Source organism: Silene latifolia, unplaced genomic scaffold (assembly GCF_048544455.1).
Source record: "Silene latifolia isolate original U9 population unplaced genomic scaffold, ASM4854445v1 scaffold_213, whole genome shotgun sequence".
Classification (NCBI taxonomy): Eukaryota; Viridiplantae; Streptophyta; class Magnoliopsida; order Caryophyllales; family Caryophyllaceae; genus Silene; species Silene latifolia.
In genome coordinates, this window is record NW_027413169.1 from 94,231 (window position 1) to 110,867 (window position 16,637).

Consider the following 16,637-nt stretch of genomic DNA (forward strand, 5'->3'; position numbering starts at 1 on the left):
GCATTGGGTAGTTGCTGTAACACCCCCTACTCCAAGTGCCTTACCAGGACCACTCAGGTATAAGGATGCTACCATCTCGGTTACCCGAGGCAATGATAATCAAATAGACAGTAACGAAACAACATTTAAATAGTAATACTTTAGCGAAAGGTTACAATCCAAAACCAAAACCAAAATACGAAATACGAATACAAGTTCTCAAAACCAACTGTCTACTGAGTTAACTGAAATGTTTATTAAACTACTAAGCTACAGCGGAAGACTTCTATCATCAGACGGTGGCACATCCCAGCTATCCCAGTAACTCGACTCATATCTGCTCAATAACTTCTCACCATCCCCGAATGGATCACCACAATTTTTAAAACATTAAACGGGGTCAGTACTAATCACACAATTTATATAAACCAACAATACAGTAAAACAAACAGCTCAATCATCACAGATATCCTCCGAACTCCAAACCCAACTCCACAATCCTGACTACACACTAAAGTGTGTAGCCCTGCCAGAGTGCCCATCGCAACAGGTCACTCCTCGCGCGATGGGGGACGCAGCCGTTCCCACCTAAGCCCCGCTCATCCCCATCGAGTGATAAACCCAAATCCATTAATGTGCACATCCCTTCTGTGGCGGGTTCCACATAAGGCGAATCATGAGCGTGAAGCCACTCCCGCAAGTGACTTCACTCAGCCAGGGACGCACCCCGAAGAACACAAACAGATACAATCAATCACAACTACTACTCAGCAATCAAACCCAACAACTGTCACAATACGAGTATGATAATATTCAACAATCACAACACCAAACAATACATCATGAGACTAATACTGAGTAGGGAAACCCTATCTGGAAAGCACAACACAATCAAACGATCTCACAGCTGATATCTAAACGCTTCCTCTACGAATCCTCCTCCTAACATACAAACATATAATCACTACCAATCACAAAATACAACAAAACTCCCAATTCCCAATATTAGGGTTTAACCAACTTTAACGAAATACTATAAAAACGGTATATTGATCTTACCCTCGACACAAGGATTACAACGGTATAAAGAAAGGTAAAATCCGACCTTCCAAGCTCCGGGATTTGCCAACAATGCGATTGATGCGAAGAACGTAGTTTGATTTCTCTCTTTGAAAGTAATTAGGTTTTAAAAGTGTTTAAAGAAAAGTGACGGAAGTTATTATATATTTAATCGCATTATTAACAAAACCCGACAAATCAACTCCCCGTAAGCCGACTACTCGATCAAGTAGCTGAGATACTCGATCGAGTGCCCCCTTACTCGATCGAGTATCTACGTTACTCGATCGAGTACCCAACAGGTCAGAAACTATTTTAAACTGCAACTCACCCTTACTCGACAGAGTAAGGCCTACTCGATAGAGTACCCAGAGACTCATAAATCCGTAGTATTATAGTCTTCCTTCCTTAAAAAGAACTTCGTCCCCGAAGTTCAAACCACAACAAAACAAAGACACAATACAACACTCCCGACTCAACAACGAAAACAAAACTCAACATAAAACATGTTACCAACCCAAACTCAACCCGACTGAACCACAACAAACATACCGACACAACATAAAAAGGGTATAAAAACTCTTAAAAACACTTTGCGATCATCTCCTACCCCCCTAAAAGAAACAAGGTTACGTCCCCGTAACCATACATACCTGATCAAAAAGGAAAGGGTAACGCTCTCTCATGGCCTCCTCTGCCTCCCATGTAGCTTCCTCAGTCTCGTGGTTAGACCAAAGGATCTTAAGCAAAACTGTCTCACCACTCCTAGTCTTCCTAACCTTCAGGTCAAGAATCTGCTTAGGTACCTGAAGATATGATAAGGACACATCTAGCTCTAATCTCTCTGCCTCTAACACATGTGATGGGTCACTCACATACTTCCGCAGCTGCGATACATGAAACACATTATGCACTCTCTCTAACGCAGCTAGTAAAGCCAGACGATATGCAACCTCTCCAACCCGCTCTAAGATCTCATAAAGCCCGATGAACTTCTGACTTAGCTTGCCCTTCTTCCCAAATCTCATAACCCCACGCATAAGAGACACTTTCAGAAGAACCTTGTCCCTAACCTGAAACTCTATATCCCGGCAATGTAGATCTGCATAACTCTTTTGCCTATCCTGAGCTGCTCTCATCCGTTCCCTGATCATCTTAATTTGTTCAACCATCTCATGTACCATCTCTGGTCCTAGAACTACTGCCTCTGCACTGTCGTCCCAACAAATCGGACTCCTACATCTCCTCCCATACAAAGCCTCAAAAGGTGCCATGCCAATACTAGTGTGGTAGCTGTTGTTGTAAGAAAACTCTAAAAAATCCAACCTCTGTTCCCAGCTACCACCAAAGTCCATCACACAAGCTCGTAACATATCCTCAAGATTTTTGATTGTTCTCTCAGTCTGACCGTCTGTCGCAGGATGAAATGATGTACTCATCTTCAAAGTTGTTTCCAAAGATTCCTGCAACTCTTTCCAAAACCTTGAGATAAACCTCGCATCTCTGTCAGATACTATGTCCTTAGGGACTCCATGTAACTTAAGCACATTCTTCCGATAAGCCATAGCTAATTGTGCTTTAGTCCATGTATCTTTCATTGGCACAAAGTGAGCTGACTTGGTCAGTCGATCCACTATTACCCATATCATGTTGTTACCCTGTTAACTCTTTGGCAAACCCACGATAAAATCCATAGAAATGGATTCCCACTTCCACTCAGGTACCTCTAAAGACTAAATCTTACCTTGTGGTCGTCACTGTTCCCCTTTAACTCTCTGGTATGTCAAACAACGGGCCACAAACTCAGCTGTTTCTTTCTTCATCCCAGGACACCAAAACGTGTTCTTCAAGTCCTTGTACAGTTTGTCACCACCTGGATGTACTGAATATGGTGTACAATGTGCCTCTGTCATGATAGTCTTTTTCAGCTCCTCATCATTATGGACACACCACCTACCATCGAACCTCAAACTACCATCTGTATGAATAGAGAATCGAGACATTGTCCCTTTCTCTACTCCAGCTCTCCACTCAACCATCTTAGGATCTAACGCCTGTTTACCTCGAATATCATCATAAAGATCAGGCTGTACTGTCAAATCTCCCACGGCATCCCCTCTCTGCATCATATGTATCTCAAACTTCCCCACCTCATCTCTCAACCTCATCAAGGATAGAGCTGTACACAGGGAATGTACACTCTTTCTACTCAAAGCATCTGCAATAACATTGGCTTTCCCTTCATGGTAGATAATATCCATGTCATAATCGCCAATCAGCTCCATCCACCTCCTCTGTCTCATGTTCAACTCCTTTTGAGTGAAGATGTACTTGAGACTCTTGTGATCCGAAAATATCTTAAAGGTCGCCCCATAAAGGTAATGTCTCCAAATATTGAGAGCAAACACCACTGCACCCAACTCTAGATCATGTGTAGGGTAGTTCTCCTCATACGGCTTCAATTGCCTAGAAGCATAGGCAATCACTTTACCGTTCTGCATCAACACACATCCCAACCCATTCTTTGAGGCATCTGTATAAACCTCAAAGTTCTCGATCCCTTCAGGCAATGCTAAGATAGGAGCTGTGGTCAAACGCTCCTTTAATGTTTGGAACGCTTTTTCACAACTCTCATCCCAACGAAACCTGTTCTCTTTCCTCATCAAAGCTGTCATAGGTCTAGCTATCTTGGAGAAATCTTTCACGAACCGTCTGTAGTATCCAGCTAAACCCAAGAAACTCCTGATCTCAGCAAGATTCTTTGGTGCTTCCCACTTTGTCACTGCCTCAATCTTTGCCGGATCCACAGCTACTCCCTCGTTAGAGATCACATGTCCCAGAAAAGCAACTTTCTCTAACCAGAACTCATACTTGGACAGCTTAGCATACAACTCATGCTCCCTCAAGGTCTGCAACACAATCCTCAGATGCTCCTCATGCTCCTCCTTAGTCTTAGAGTAGACTAAGATGTCATTGATAAACACCACCACAAACTTATCCAAAAACTGTCTGAAGATTCTGTTCATCAAATCCATAAACACAGCCGGTGCATTAGATAACCCAAACGGCATCACCACATACTCATAATGGCCATACCTGGACGTGAAAGTTGTCTTTGGTATGTCCACTTCTCTAATCTTCACCTGATGGTATCCCGACCTCAAATCAATCTTAGAAAAGACTGATGCACCACTCAACTGATCAAACTGGCCATCTATCCTTCGCAAAGGATACTTGTTCTTCACCGTCACTCGGTTCAGCTCCCTGTAGTCTATACACAACCTCAAACTCCCATCTTTCTTCTTCACGAAAAGAACTGGTGCTCCCCACGGCGATACACTAGGTCTAATGTATCCCTTCTCTATCAGATCATCTAACTATTTCCTGAGCTCTTCCATCTCTTTAGGACCCATCCGGTACGGTGCCTTCGAGATTGGCCCCGTCCCCGGTTTCAACTCAACTGTGGAATCTATCTCCCTCTTCAGAGGCAACCCCAGAATCTCCTCTGGAAAGACATCTGCAAACTCTCCCACCACTGGTATCTGATCAACTGTCGGACTCTCTATCCGGTCATCTCTCACATGGAATAAGATCAAAGGGCATCCCTTCCTCAGATAAGACTTCAAGGTGACAAGCTGCAATCAAGTGAATCAACTTAACTTTGGGTTTGACTAGAAACCCACGATAAGACACACTAACACCCTTAGGCCCTCTCAAAGTCACTTTCTTTTGTTGACAGTCTATCTTAGCTTTATACTTTCCCATCCAATCCATCCCGACTATCATCTCAAAACCGTCAAAAGGAAACTCTAGCAAGTCTACAGGTAGATCAACTTGCCCAACTATCATAGATACATCTCTATACAACCTCCCACATGATACAGACTCACCCGAAGGTATAAAAACTTTCTCACTTACAGACTCATATACCCTCAAACCCAACCGTTTAACATGACTCGAAGATACAAACGACTGAGACGCCCCCGAATCAAACAAAACAAAGGTATGAATACCGTTAACAAGAAAAGTACCAGTGATAACATGTGCATCACCCTCAGCTGCTTTCTTGTCCATCATGAACTTGACTTTCCTTTGGTCTTTGTCCACCTCCTCGGACAAGATCTTGGTTGATGTGGTCGGCTTAGCACCCGACCCCTGATTGTAGTTGTTGTTCGTAGCTGGTTTCTGATAAGAATTACCGCCATTGCGGTTACCTCCACCCCGATAGCTCTGACTTCCCCGGTTAGACCATGACCCAGACGGTCTATTGCTCGCATAACTCTGTGCAGGTCCCTGAGAATAGCTCCCCCGAGCCAATCCCTGAAAAGCTCCCGGTGCACTTGTGCACTCATGTCTCTTGTGGCCTACACCGCCACAGCCAAAGCAAGTCATCCCCCAACTACCACTACTACTCACACGGCCACGCCCAAAGGAAGCTCCAGCACTGAACCCTGACCCAGCAGAAAACCCTCTAGCTTGATTGTGGTTGCCTTTCTTGTGACTAGATTGGCCACCACCTCACTCTCAGCCTTTCTTTTCTCAACCCCCACTCTCTCCTGAGCCATCTCCACCAACCTCTCAGCTCTTCCAGCCCTCTCATAAGCTTCCTTAACATCAGTAAGGACTCCCACAGGTAGCTTATCCATGAAATTAGGGGTCAACCCCCTCTCAAACCTCAGCATCAGGTTCTCCTCACTCAAACCCATATCCTCAGCATACCTAGACTTCTCGTTAAACTGCTTGTAGTACTCAGCAACTGACATATCAGATGTAATCTTAAACCCATCAAACTCCTCTCTCAGCTTACTCCTCACATGTTCCGGTACGAACTCTTTCCTCATAGCCCTCCGAAACTCTTCCCAAGGTATAGTAGGTAAGCCCTGATTCGCATACATCTCCCTAGCACTCACCTTAGCCTTATCCCACCACTCGCCAGCTGCTTCCCTCAGATAGAACGCAGCTTGTTCTACTCTCATCTCATCAGGACAGTGAACCAGGTCTAGTATATTATCCATCTCACGATGCCAACTGTCAAGAAGGTTAGGTTCCCCGGTCCCCTTGTACTCTTTTGGGTTAAACCTCGCTATATAGAGGCTGATCTTAGAGTGATCAACCTCCTTATCCTTATCTTTTCCCACTTTCTTTAAGGCCTCCGTAAGAGCATCCTGATGCTCCAACATCTTAACGATATCATCTATGTTCATGGTCTCAGCTCTCGCATAAAAAGCGTTTCTCTTGGGCGGCATCTTGAAACCATATAAGAAAGGATAGACATAAACATACGCACTAAAACCTCAAAACACGAAAGCGGACTGCCCAGAACGCACTCGATCGAGTGCCTAAACATACTCGATCGAGTAGCGGCTACTCGATCGAGTGCCCACCATACTCGATCGAGTGCCCCGATATCAGACCCCAAACAGACCTTCTGACCTCTAACATACTCGACTGAGTAGCCAGGCTACTCGATCGAGTGACCCCCTACTCGATCGAGTGCCCTATGTACTCGATCGAGTACCCAAAAACCACCATTCTGGTTATAAAAACGTTAAATACCCACTCGATCGAGTCAGGCCCACTCGACCGAGTACCTCACCTACTCGATCGAGTACCCCCTTACTCGATCGAGTCATGCTGACTCGTATATACTACCCGCATGTTATCTCACATATCCCAACATACTATGCAACTTTATAAACTCGACATATAATATAGTTAAGCATGCAATTCTACCAAGATTTTCATATGATCAACAAAACAACTATATCATATTATCAAACGCCACATAGTAAACAACCAACATGCTTCTTGTTCAAACAACAGTTCTATATACTTTACCAACCTTTCATGCACAAACTCAACCTTCTACTCCAAACATCCAACAATTACAGCATACATCACTACATTCACATACAAACTAACAAACATCACATACGACCTTGACATATACCCCCCATGTGACCGGTTCAAAATTGTAGGGCGAGTTCGCGACTTTAGGACGTCTCCCAAGCCTTTGCATTAGCTCCTACAACCTTTACCCCGGGTTCATTTTAATTGACTCCCTATATTCATTAGATTCATTGGTTACAGGTTTCAGGATCGTCGCTCTGATACCATTTTGTAACACCCCCATACTCCAAGTGCCTTACCAGGACCACTCAGGTATAAGGATGCTACCATCTCGGTTACCCAAGGCAATGATAATCAAATAGATAATAACGAAACAACATTTAAATAGTAATACTTTAGCTAAAGGTTACAATCCAAAACCAAAACCAAAATAAAAAATACGAATACAAGTTCTCAAAACCAACTGTCTACTGAGTTAACTGAAATGTTTATTAAACTACTAAGTTACAGCGGAAGACTTCTATCATCAGACGGTGTCACATCCCAGCTATCCCAGTAACTCGAATCATACCTGCTCAATAACTGCTCACCATCCCCGAATGGATCACCACAGTTTTTAATACATTAAACGGGGTCAGTACTAATCACACAAATTATATAAACCAACAATACAGTAAAACAAGCAGCTCAATCATCACAGATATCCTCCGAACTCCAAACCCAACTTCACAATCCTGACTACACACTAAAGTGTGTAGCCCTGCCAGAGTGCCCATCGCAACAGGTCACTCCTCGCAGCCAGTAGGGGACCGCAGCCGTTCCCACCTAAGCCTCGCTCATCCCCATCGAGCGATAAACCCAAATCCATTAATGTGCACATCCCTTCTGTGGCGGGTTCCACAGAAGGCGAATCATGGGCGTGAAGCCACTCCCGCAAGTGACTCCACTCAGCCAAGGATGCACCCCGAAGAACACAGAAAGATACAATCAATCACAACTACTACTCAGCAATCAAACCCAACAACTGTCACAATACAAGTATAATAATATTCAACAATCACAACACCAAACAACACATCATGGGACTAATACTGAGTAGGGAAACCCTACCTGGAAAGCACAACACAATCAGACGATCTCACAGCTGATATCAAAACGCTTCCTCTACGAATCCTCCTCCTAACATACAAACATATAATCACTACCAATCACAAAATACAACAAAACCCCCAATTCCCAATATTAGGGTTTAACCAACTTTAACGAAATACTATAAAAACGGTATATAGATCTTACTCTCGACGCAAGGATTACAACGGTATAAAGAAAGGTAAAATCCGACCTTCCAAGCTCCGGGATTTGCCAATAATGCGATTGATGCGAAGAACGTAGTTTGATTTCTCTCTTTGAAAGTAATTAGGTTTAAAAGTGTTTAAAGAAAAGTGACGGAAGTTATTATATACTTAATCGCATTATTAACAAAACTCGACAAATCAACTCCCCGTAAACCGGCTACTCGATCGAGTAGCTGAGGTACTCGATCGAGTGCCCCCTTACTCGATCGAGTATCTACGTTACTCGATCGAGTACCCAACAGGTCAGAAACTATTTTAAACTGCAACTCACCTACTCGATAGAGTACCCAGAGACTTATAAATCCGTAGTATTACAGTTGCTAGGTCGAGCAACCCCACAAGTCGAGTCAAAAGTTGATTAGAAAGTTAGAAAAATCCCTAATGTGTTTTCAATGCTTAACTCGACTGAGTAGTGAAAAACTCGATGAGCAGAGATATACTCGATCGAGCAGGGGAGTTGCTAGATCAAGCAACCCAAGATTCAACACCACATGTTTTCCACTTTTTCCCAATTTTGTATTATTATTACTATTATATTATTATATTTTAATCTTTTCCTAAGCCGACTTAACTCACCCTAAACTCTGTATATACCTTCTAAACTCCAGTTTTAAAAATCTTTTGATTATTTTACAAGTTGATCTCACATAAAATCTCATAAATTATAAGTAAGAAGAGAGAAATAAAAGAGATCTTGAACAATCAATTTGGGATTTTCTCAATTTCACAATTAAGATCGAGCCTTTGTCATCGTAAGTTGTTAGATCTATCTTCTTATCGTTAATTAACATTAAACTCGCTTTAACTATTGACCTAGGGTGAATAAGACTAAACCCTAAACTTGAATTGGGGGAAATTAGATAATTCAATTGAATTATGTGAATTGGTTGGTGATTGTATGAAATTATATGTTGTAGACATCGTTTGTATAGAGGAATGATTCTAATCCTCATGTTAGGTGTGATTAGCGTGAATAATTTCTAAAAGGTAGGAATCTACCCTACTCACCTAATAAAATGTCTCGTTTTATATAGTTGCATGGCCAGGTTTAAACAACTGGAAATCGGAAGGCCTGTTTAGGCGTGAGTCGGAAGAAACCCCTTGGGGTGTCTCCTGGTTGTTGAAAGTGTTTGTAAAATTGTTTGTAAAAGGGTGTTAAAACCCACTTTTGTTGAAAAGGTCGTTAAGACCGCTTTTGTGCTAATGTGAAGAACGGGACTCGGAATAATTATCATTGTCTTGATAATATTCGATGTCGGGTTCGATTTTGCAAGCTTGGCATGAATAGTTTTGTAAGAAAAGATGCAAATCTTTGATATGAACTAGGTATATTAAGTTCATTGCTTTGTAATTAAAGTGTAAAAAGTGCTTGATATGAACTAATTATATTAAGTTCATTACTTTGTAATTAGCCAAAGTTTATCATCGTACTCGGGTTAAACCGACATGGTATGTAGAACCAAGAATGATTATGCATGTATGACTAATATGGTTCTTTTATAAATGTAAACAAATGAAAATAGGACATTGAAATACCCTTTAAAAATGTAATTAACCAAATATTATCACCGAGTCACGGATTAAACTGTCATGGTATAAGGAACCAAGGGTGAATATAATTCATGGTTAAAAATGCTTGTTGTAAAAAAATGATTTGAAGTATTTGAAATGGTAAAAACCGATTGCAAATAAGAAATGAAAATAGAGGAAAGACGAACTCAAACACATTTGAATCCTGACCTGGGGTGCCAGAAGAGGCGTGTGCCATCTAGTTGTTACTAGGAGCATCTGCCTCAGGTCAAAACCCGGTTTTGGCTCGATCAATCCGTATTTTGGATCATGTTTTATCATGTTAAAGTCATAAAAACAGATAAAAAGAACATGAAAGAAGAGGATTAATTGCACCCTCATACTTACATGCTAAGTTGCTTGACGAGAAATCGACAAAGTATAAAACTCTTGAGTCGGAAAACTCAATTTAAAACCGTTTTTATAAAGTATGGAGTGTTGCTTTTCTTTAGTGTTGGTGTAGTTGGTCGAAGTGGTAAGTCAAGTGATTTAATGCACGATGATGGTACCAAACAATGTGTAAGGCTCGTATTTTCAATCGATAGGTCGAAAATATATGTCGTTTGTTGACTCGGAAAGTCGAGGTCTAGAATTTTAAGGGAGAAAAGAGGGGGCGAACTCTCGCGTACCTTCAAATGGTGGCATTTGAGGGGTATTTATAGAGGATTGTGTGGTGGTGTGCGTTTTGGGCGACGTGGCCACATGGGCTGCTTGAAGAGGCGCGAGCATGTCCGCGGGTCTTCGAGTTGTCTTGTCACTATCACGCATTTGGATTTGTGGTTTGTTCGATCCTAGGTTTTGTAGGACATGATTGTTGTACTTGACCATCAATTATCGTGTATACTTAGCATGGAAGCATTGTGTTTTTTTTTTGTGTTTGACTCGGTTTGACCTGTTGCTAGAGTCGGTATTTAAATTTTGAGTCGGTTTTTGGTCCGGTGTCGATTTTAACTCTAGTTAGTGTCATTGCGACCCCGTCGTCGTGCATTAAACACTCCAGGTACTTTTGAAATGTTTTGAAAATGTTCTCGTTTTCAAAATCCTTTTTGATTTTTCCGACGCATTATTATATAAACTGTCGATCAAACGTAGAGATTCCTAAGCATGTGTAGTCCAATAATCATCGGGTGTTTGTTGGGGATTCAACAGATATTGAGTATCTACAACTTATAATCCGTATACAGTCGTTGATGGGCATAATTGGTCGAGGAATAGAAATGATAAGGTACCTTGGAGATTTGTATGTTGGAAAACTTTGAATGTGCCAAAGACTGCCTTCATTTACTAGGCACGGACGCATATAAGGCTACTCACAAAGGATAGAGTCATTCGAATGGGGATGCAGGTGGATATGATATGCGATGTGTGCAGGAATGCTGATGAAAGTCACTCTCATCTACTTACTGATTGCGGCTTCAGTAAACAATGTCTGAGGCTTTTACAAGATAACTTGCATGTCAGGTTCCAGCTTGAGCATCTGGTGCAATGGTATGACAGTGGCAGGGGTAAAACGAAGCTGCAAAGGAAGTATATAGGGGCTTGTCACATTGCTCTTGTATATGCTATTTAGAAGAACAGGAATGAGGCTCGTATAAAGAGACAGTCACTCGTCCTCAGGTAATAGTGAAACATATTTTGAGTGATATTCATGCCAGATTATAGAAGATGAACAAGACTACTATGACTATGAAGGACACTAGATGGCTTGAGATGATCAGGTCATGACATTTTTGGCATTTATAATCTGAGTTTGATTTTGTTTAGCTTGTAGTTAAAATTGTAAAAAGGGGATAGGATTGTTTTTTGTAGGCAAGAACTATGATGTACTCGATTTTTTATTTTATTTTAATATACTTACCTTACCCCCAAAAAAATGTTTAAACTTATTTATAGTAAATGTCCTTTTAAATAGTCATTTGGTGCTCGCTACCTCGGAAACCGAGATGGTAACCCCTCCATTTGCTAGGAAGACTTTGCTAAAGGCTTCCTAATGAATGAGGGTGTTACTACATCAACCAGTAAAAACCAGAACCGGTAACATGCATTTTGTGAGGACTAGAGACCGATCCTAATTTATTAAGGTTAGCCCTGAACTGGACCTGATTTCCCGATCCGGTCCGGGTTTTAAACCGAAAGACCGAAATTTACTAAGTTTTATATTAACATAGTAATTTAATGGAATCTTTTGCATACGCAGTAACACAAGACAAGAATACTAATTACTAACACAACTACATAAGTATGCAACATAGCATTAGAAATTTATTACAAAACACTGCCACTCTTGCAAATTATTATAGATTTAGAGTCCATATCCAACTTAAAATATACTTCAAATAAGTGAACAAAGCAACAAATAATTAATGATCCCTTGAGCTCAAGGAGTTAAGTGAGGTAAGAGATCAGTTTTTAGCCCAAAAATCTAAGCAAGCTTGGATTCAGGTTGGTGACTCCAACACTGCTTTTTTTCATGGGATGCTTAAGAAGAGAAGAGCTGGCAATAAGGTTATAATGGTCGAAGATATGAATGGTAACCTATGTGATAGGCCTGCAAAAATTCAATCTGCTTTTCTTGAGTACTATCACCAGCTGCTTGGGACGAGTCAGGAAACTAGCAAGGTTCATAAGAGAATAATTGACCAGGGACCTAAATGCACTGATGAGATGATTGGCAGTCTGCTGGTGCCTGTCACTGCAAAGGAGATTAGGGATGCTGTGTTCAGTATCCCTGACATTAAATCTCCTGGCCCTGATGGGTATACAAGTAGATTTTTCAAAGATGCATGGAATGAGATTGGTGGGGAAGTGGTGACTGCTGTCAAGGACTTTTTCATTAACAAGAAAATGCTGAGACAGGTGAATGCCACTAATTTAACTTTGATCCCAAAGTGTGAGAGACCCAAGAGTGTTTCACAGTTTCGTCCTATAGCCTACTGCAATGTGATATACAAGGTGATTTCTAAGATTTTATGTGCAAGACTAGCCACTGTGTTGCCCCAGCTAGTTGATCAGAATCAAGGAGCTTTTATTCAAAACAGAAGCATACAGGAAAATATTCTCATATGTCAAGATCTTATAAGACTGTATGAAAGGCCAAATACTTCTCCTAGATGCCTGTTCAAAATAGACTTGCAAAAAGCCTATGACTCTGTGGAATGGAAGTTCGTGGATCAGATGTTGGTAATGCTTCATTTTCCTTCTGAGTTTAGAACAATGATTATGGAATGCATTACTACTGCTTCTTTCTCAATTTCCATCAATGGTGAAATGTTTGGCTATTTTAAGGGTCAAAGGAGACTGAGACAAGGAGATCCTCTTTCTCCTCTCATATTTACCCTATGTATGGAGTACTTGACTAGGACTCTAAAGTATGCTGCTGATAAGAATGCTTTCAAGTATCACCCTATGTGCAAAGAATTGAAGCTAGCTAGTTTGATGTTTGCTGATGATGTGCTGTTGTTTAGCAAAGGGGAGGCTAAGTCTATGATGCTGTTACTTCAGTCTTTTACCACCTTCTCAAAAGCCAGTGGTCTGAAAATAAGTGCTTCAATAACAAATGCCTACTTTAGGGGAGTATCAGAGGAGCTAAAGAAGGACATACTAAAAGTTTCTGGTTTTTCAGAAGGGTCCTTGCCATTCAAGTATCTTGGGATGCCTATTCAAACGACTAGATTGAAGAAGCAGGACTGTGAGTGTTTAGTGGAGAAGATTTGTGCAAAAATTCATAACTATGGTGCCAGGAAATTTTCATATGTAGGGAGACTAGTACTAGTTAAAGCAGTACTAACTTCTCTACACTCTTACTGGGCCTCTATTTTTGTCCTTCCTAAGGGCATAATAGCTAAGATTGAGGCAGTGTGTAGAAATTTCCTCTGGGATAATAATACTGAATATAGAAGAGTGCCCTTGGTGGCTTGGCATACTGTATGTAAGCCAAAAGAGGAAGGAGGGCTTGGGATTAAAGATCAGGAGAAGTGTAACCAAGCTATGGTAGGGAGACTGGCTAATTGGGTTGCTGAGAAGAGGGACTCTATCTGGGTTAGGTGGGTGACTGCCAACTACCTCAAGGGGCAGGACTGGATGGAGTATCAACCTAGTAATAACTCAAGTTGGGTGTGGAGAAAGATATGTAGGGTGAAGTAGACTATTGCAGCAGGGTATGTTGATGGAGTATGGGATGTTCAGGCTTCTGGCTATACCCCTGCTGGATGCTACGACTGGCTTAAGGGGGCAGGAGCTACTGTGCAGTGGTTCAGGGTGGTTTGGAATGATTGGGTTGTTCCAAAGCACCAATTTCTGGGCTGGTTGTTTGCTCATGGGGCATTGAGAACAAATGATAAGCTGCTGTTATATGGACTAGATATTGATGATACATGCTACCTTTGTGGACAGGATGCAGAAAGCACGAATCATGTGTTCTTTGGGTGTAGTTACAGCAAGCAGGTCATTAAATGGTTGAATAAGATATCTGCTTTCACTCTTCCTGAGCAGCACATGCTGGAGTGGTGCGTGGATAGACAGGGGACTAAGGTGCAGAAGGGGGTACAAGTTGCAGTAGGGATGGGAGCTATATACCATGTGTGGCATCAAAGAAACTGCAGCAAGAATGAGTGTGTGCTGATGGTACCAAAAAGGGTAGCTGAACTGATCATTGCAGAGGTCAAAATGAGAATTCGAAGAAGAGATGAGAAAGATCTAAGCATTGGTGATAAAGATTGGCTCAAAACTATGAATCTTTTGTAAAAGTTATAAGGATCCTCATGTAATTATCTTTTATTTTTTATATTTAAAATATAATCACATTCCATCAAAAAAAAAGAACAACCTCCAAAATATGACAGTAATAATAAAACTTTAAAAGTAATGTTTAAGCAACCCTTCAAAAAAAAAATATAGTCAAACTTCAGAAAACCTATCCTTCCAGAGTTCCAGGTATTATCTAGAAGCAACGTATCAAAGTTCACAGCTTCATCATTCATCTATCCACATAAACGACTTCATCATCCAATGAAGCTTCATCAAACTTTAAAACGGAAGAGGAAACTGGTTCATATTTTACAAATATAAAACTGATAATTTAAGAGCAGCTCTAATCAAAACAAACATGGGCCACAATGTTTACCTTTTTGTAGTTCATGCACATATTCTTTCATTACCATAGGCAATGTCGATCCTCTTGCTCGAAGCCAATCTTCACAACACACTAAGGCTTGTACCATCCTTCATATCACAAAAAGCATAAATTTACACTTACATTAGAACATATTCACACAAACCATAACGTAAAATCACACAAACCATGAATCTGAAATAATTACGTTAGGGGTTAAAGAACTTCTAAATGGATCAAGATGTCGACCTCCTGCACTAAAAGCTGTTTCCGATGCAACAGTAGATAATGGGACAACTAAAATATCACGTGCCATACGTGAAACTATAGGATACCGATGTCCATTAAGTCACCACCAAGATAATGCATTAAGCCCTTCTTCATCCTCTCCTAGTATCTCATTGAAATACCTGTCAAACTCGCTTCTCGCATTCCAACTTGTCATTTTGAGTCTCTTAGCTCTATCTTTAGGGCTTCTAACATAGCTCATAGGTCCTCTTGAAACCCCCTCATCTTGTTGATTATTAGATGCCAAGTCACTCATTGGTTCACTTTCAGGAGCCATAGCAGAGAAAAAAGCCCTATACTCATCAAACAAAGAATAAACTAAATCTTTAACTTTGTTAAACAATTCCATTCCCTACATCCCCATATGTATCCTTAAGTGTAATTTCAATAACCAACAACTTTGAGTGAGGATCGAGAACCACATCCATATATATCATCATGTTCATTTTGTCCACATCTCCCCTTTATCATATTTCTTTTTCATTGAAATGGTCATACCTCGAAAATATGGCTCAGCATTCTTCTCTCATTTATTCAACATATCAAGAGCAGAAGCAATATGAACGATGATACGTTTCAGTGTTTGATAAAGCTTCATTGGATGATGAAGACGTTTATGTGGATGGATAAATGAAGAAGCTGTGAACTTTGATACGTTGCTGCTAGATAATACCTGGAATTCTGGAAGGATAGAATTGCTGAAATTTGACTATATTTATATTTTTGATAGGTTGTTTAAACATTACTTTTTAAAGTTTTATTGTTACTAGGATAAATTACATATAACTACCATGTATTTACGTATTTTTACAAATTACCACCTTGTATTTGCATTTTTACAAATAACCCCTATCTTTCATTGTATATTCCCCAATCACCACCGTATATTTGCCTCGAGCATCGCTTTTCTTATTTTCTGACTCGTTAAGCTTAAACTTAGTCCTAGTGCCCAAATTACCCTTTCCTCTTACATTACAATTTACCCCAAAATTTTTCAATTTATTTCTACACTCTAATTCCCCCAATTCATATAGAAATTCCCCCAATTCATAATCTTATTTTATTCCTCAATTCATAATCTGCTCTCATTCATAATCATCGCTCTTTTTTTTTTTGTATGCTAAACAAAACTACTACTGCTATCATCATGTAAACACAAATAACATCAAAATTTTGCTACTGTTCGTATCAACCCAAAAAAGCTATAACCCAGATTCAAATTCTTAACCTTTTCAACTAATTTTACTCCGTAGCTAATTAGGATAGACTATTTTCCCCTGAATTCTTCTTTTGACTTCACTGATAATTTTCTAAAATCTCTCTCTCTCTCTCTCTCTCTCTCTCTCTCTCTCTCTCTCTCTCTCTCTCTCTCTCTCTCTCTCTCTCTCTCTCTCTTTTCCAGATATTTGTCTCCCAATTCATATCAT